General features: G+C 32.5%; 1 pseudogene; it reads right to left on the minus strand.

Annotated features, from left to right (window-relative positions):
- Positions 1-1,102: 1,102 nt before the first annotated feature.
- LOC144255003 (olfactory receptor 6C76-like) lies at positions 1,103-2,030 on the minus strand (annotated as a pseudogene).
- Positions 2,031-5,504: the final 3,474 nt, after the last annotated feature.

Raw genomic sequence — 5,504 nt, forward strand, 5'->3', positions numbered from 1 at the left:
ATAAATAATTAAAAATGGCAGTAAATGATGATAATTTTTATTAAAACATTGAGTGTCAATGGTCTCAACTCTTCAATTAAAAGACAGACTGGCAGATTGGATTAAAACAAGTCTTAATTATCAGGTGTTCATAATAAATTCACATCACAGGAAAAGGTAGCCATAGGTTGAAATTGGAGGAGTGGAAAAAGATATGCCATGAAATGGAAAATGAAAGCAAGTAAGAGTAACTACCATCATAGCTGTAAAATCAGACATCAAGACAAAGTTAGAAGAGACAAGAAAGGTCACTTTATATTGGTTTATAAAACTATCCAACAAGAAGCATATAACAATTGTAAATACTGCTGCCCAATATCTAATTACACAAAAGAAATAATACTTAAAGTCTCAGATATACTAAATACAATAATATTAGGTAATGTCACTGTTTCTCTCAAATTAATATATAGGTTATTCAGACAAAAACCTATTAACAACACTATTAAAAAAATGGATCTAATAGACATCTATAGACTATTTCACCCCACAACAAATGAATTCACATTTTCTTAGCTGTATGTGGAAATTTGTTAAAAATAGAACATATTTTGGGGCACAAATCAAGTCTTATAAAATACAAAAATGTAGAGGTAATACCTTTTACCTTATCCTATCATAATAAGGTGAAATCTTAAAGTGATAACAAAATAAAAAACAAACCATTTTAAGGTGTGGAGATTGAATAATACCATTTGGATGAGGAATGGGTCATATGAGAAATTAAAATAAAAAAATACTAATTCAAAACCAATAGAAAAGAGGAAATAATTAAATCAGACCCCAAATTAGTAAAATATAAAATAAAAGTGAAGCTAATATCACCCGGATACCAAATCTAGATAAAAGTTTTAAAAAATACTGCATTAGATATGAGGTTCTATTTATATTCAGGCAATAGATTTCTTTACCATTAAATTTTATTTGAAAAAAACATTTCTTTTTTTAAAAAATATTTATTTATTTATTTATTTATTTATTTATTTATTTTGCATTACAATTCTTAATACACCATTATATCATAATTTATCATATCTCTAATTATATATAAGGTATATTGAAACTAAATTGAAAAACATTTCTTAATCAAGGTCTTAAAGGATTGTTTTACCTGCTGATTTCTCAGGGTGTAAATAAAGGATTTAGCACTGGGGCAACAGAGGTATTGAGCACAGCTATGCCCTTGGCCAACGCTTTTCCTTCTTTGGCTGAAGTTTTGACATATATAAAAATACAGCTTCCATAAAAAATGGAAACAAAAATCATGTGTGAGGATCAAGTGGAAAACGCCTTTTTCCTTTGCTCAGCAGAGGGGATCCTCAAAGTTGTCTTAATGGTGCACACATAGTGAACTATCATTAATGTTAACATTGAAATGAGAGTTAATATTACCAGGAGAAATGCCAAGAGCTTTAGGAAGGATATGTCTGTGCAGGAGATCAGGAGCATAGGAGAGGAGTCACAGGTGAAGTGGTCAATGATGTGGGAGTCATAGAAATCCAGTTGTAGTCCCATGATAACAGGTGGAAAGATGATGAGAAAGCCAGCCAGCCAAGAACCACGGACAAGCAGGGTGCAGATCCTGCTGTTCATTTTTGTTGTGTAGTGCAGAGGCTTGCAGATAGCCACATAGTTGTCATAGAACATGGCAGTCAAAAGGAAAAATTCTATTGCACCAAGCAGTGCAAGGGAAAACATCTGGGCCACACAGGAATTGTAGGAAATGGTCTTATCTCCTGTTATGATGCTGGCCAGGTATCTAGGAATAGAAACTGTTATGAATGAGATTTCTAGGAAATAGAAATTCCTAAGGAAGAAATATATGGGTGTTTTTAGGTGCAAGTCTAACAGAGTGAGGGTGATAATGTTAAGTTTCCAGTAATGCTCAGTATGTAGATGAAAAATAGAAATAGAAAAATGAAAATATTGAGCTTTGGGTCATCTGTTAATCCCAGAAGAATGAGCTCAGTTGCAGATGTTCGATCTTTCATTTTTTTATTTTTCACTTCTTCCAAGTCTAAAAATGCAAATAAGGAACAATTCTTATTGTTAAGGTGGTTAGGACTACCTTTACATCACATCTCTTGAGTTAGGAAACGTAAAAGGCATGTAAAAAAAAATAAATCAACCATTAAGATATACTAATTTTAAAAAATACACATTAACCACAACAAAATAATCTATGTTTGTTACCTGCTTTGTACATCCCCAGCCATTTAATATAAAGTTAGTCTGTTGATAGGTTTAATAAGAGTGTCTGAATATGAAAAATTATACTTTTTGAATATGCCCTATTTTCCTTTAAATATCTGACCATATGTGTGCAAAAAAATATAGAAAATTTTAAAACATAAAATACACTTTTGTTGTTAAAATACTATTCCAATGAGCACACATTCTGAATTTCTGAACATGGAACATTTGAAGTATGTTTCTTAATTTTCCATGATACTCAGTGTCCCTCTTAACAGTATATAGGATTATTAACTTTACAAATAAACCAGGACCATGAAAATATTACTTATATAATTTGAAAAAAACAAACTGGAAATTTTCCAAAATTTTAATAATTTTACAAATAAGCCAGGACCATGAAAATACTCCTTATATAATGCTAAAGAAACAAACTCAAAATTTTCCAAAGTATTAAAGTTTATACTTTATGAATTGAAAAATAATTTATTACTGCAAAGATGATTTTCTGAGGGCCAAAGTTAAGTATATATTATACAATTATTAGAAAGGACAGAAAAAGAAATGAAAAATTTAAAAAAATGTGTTTATAGTCATGTGAATGCTGTTGAACTGCTGAAACCCAAATGTTAAGCTGCTTTTATTTAAGTGATAATGTTTGATGCTTTACTTTCAGAGTTTTTCATATACTTCTCAACCTTCCTATATCTTTTTTTTTGCATAATGATAAACATACAGCATATTGATGGAATTGGGGCTGATGGTCTTTGTTATATATAGGGAATATGCTTTCGGAATGATTCAATTAGAAAATCTATTGCTAACATCAGAGAGGCCCTGATGGGATGAGGATATGGCCTCAAGTAGTGAGAGAAGATACTACAATGAGACCTAGACCAAGTATCCAAGAAGTTCTGCTCTTTATGTTCTGGGAAAGAGTTTGGGACCTGATTAGAAATCTTGTTTACTAGGCAGAAGCCCCAAGGGTAGTCCGAAGTATCCAATTCATGTTAAGTCTGAAAGTCTGGAACACAGGTAGCATTGCAAAATGGTCATTGAGTAAAAGTGTCTCTGTTACCTCATTATTTAAGAGTAGAACTATAAGCTTGAAATTGGAGATGGCAGTAGAAAAATGAACAGTTTAGAGCTGGTTACAGGGCAGGATTTCACAGCCAGAGATCATGTGTTCTTTGAATTTGGAGAAACTTCTGAGAAAAAAAGGAAGGAAGGAAGGAAGGAAGGAAGGAAGGAAGGAAGGAAGGAAGGAAGGAGAGAGAAAAGAAAAAGCAGGAGGGAATGAGGGATGGACGTGAGAGAGGGAGTAAGAAAGAGCAAAATCATTAAACAAAGGGAACAAAATAAAGTGAATTGGGGAGATTTTTTTATTTTGGGGGCCAATACTTACAAAGAAATAGGAAAATAGAGGTGATAAAGATGTCAAATTTGCTTGTGAATTAAGTGAAACAGTTCCTAATCAGGAGAGGGCTCATGCCATGAATGTGAATCAAGGATCAATAGCTATGAAAAAGAGATGATGAATATTGTTGAGATGATTAATATTAAAGAACCATATCAAGTTGTATGATCCAAGATCAGGCATTTAGTATCTTGTTCCCCAAAATTTCTATAAAAAGAACAAAGTCCTGACCTTAGATGCTAGGAAACCTGAAATACATTTTACTTGGCTTTCAGGAAGCACTGTTTAATAAAAGATAGGTTGTAATTTTTTTATTACTTTTTTTACCTTTCAGTTGGAAAGCTTGGTTTTATAAATATTCATTTTAAATAAACTAACTAGTTTTATCTGTTTTTTTTTTTTTTTTAATTTCCCCTCCTCTAAACAGACACAGGGGATTCTTGCTGGAGAGCAGAATTAAAATGTCTCTGAAGAGTATGGTACTGATGAGAGCACCCTAAACAAAAGCTGAGTAATTTTAACTAGGCTTACTTTAGAATTTTTTTCCTCAATATTAAATAACAGAAAAATGTACAATGGCAGCAATAACAATAAAGAATTGGCAGTCTTATGCTATTTTGGACTTTATATTGTCCATCTTGTCTTTTTTACAACCTGAAACAAATTGCTGACAAAGTAATATAATCCTACTTCTTGGGAACATGCTAAAAAGTAGAAAATAGAATGAGACCTCAAGAATACTGTGTTAGGCAGCTTTTGATTCCTCTGACCAAAATACCTAACAAGAACAGTTAGTGGATAGACTATTTACTTTGGATCACAGTTTTGTAGGTTCAGACCATGGTTGGCTCACTCCACTGCTCTGGCCTGAGATGAGATGCAGCATCATGACAGAAATGTGTGGTGAGGAAAAGCTGCTGACCTCATGGATACTAGGAAGCAGAGGGAGAGAGAGGGGAGAGAGAGAGAAAGATGGGGGTGGGGGAGATGCATCCAGGCACTGGGGACAAAATACAGACTCCAAAGTCATGCCTCCAGTCACCTACCTCTTCCAACCACACTCCACCCACTTATATGCTAACCATCCTGTTAATCCATTCAAATTAGAATGGTCTGCTTAGGTTACTACTCTTATATCTAAGCATTTCAAATCTGAACATTTCTGCAGTGATTCATACGAGACACCTTGTATGCAAACCATAAGAAATATTAACTGTGCCATTCAGATCTTTATTTGTTGATAGAAAGCATATGTATTTTAGGGAAGATAAAGTATGTATTTTAAGGAAGATAAAGTTAGAAGATAGGCATATCAGCAAGATAAAATGAAAACTGAGACTATAATGTAAAAATAAAACTCATAAAATTGATATCTGAAAAAACTCCTCAAATATTTTCCTGTACTCTATGTTTGTGTAAAAATATCAATATACACTCAACTCTCATGCATTTCTAAAAAGAACAAATAAAAAAATACTTTTTCTTTCACATTAGTTTTTGTGCTGTTTTTATTGTCTATGTCTGATTTTTCTATGGGATAATTTTGGGTCTGTTACATTGTTTCATTTATTGAATCCTTTAAGTACAGTATGCTTGTTGTGTATGCTGAATTTGATTTGTTTTTTAATCCTTGGAATTGTGCTATATCTACTGGATGTGCGATTTCAAATGAATCTTTAGAAATGGGGTAGAAATACTGGTGACTTAGGTTGGATGTCTATTTTAAGAGCATGTTTAATGAAGGGCATAATTTTTCTAACCAAAAAAAGAGTTTTATTCCCCCTTTCTAATGATGAGATTCTGCAAGATTTCTCATATTTCCTTTGGTCTCATTTTTCCTGTTGAAATTTTTTAA

Source organism: Urocitellus parryii, chromosome 5, assembly GCF_045843805.1.
Source record: "Urocitellus parryii isolate mUroPar1 chromosome 5, mUroPar1.hap1, whole genome shotgun sequence".
NCBI lineage: Eukaryota > Metazoa > Chordata > Mammalia > Rodentia > Sciuridae > Urocitellus > Urocitellus parryii.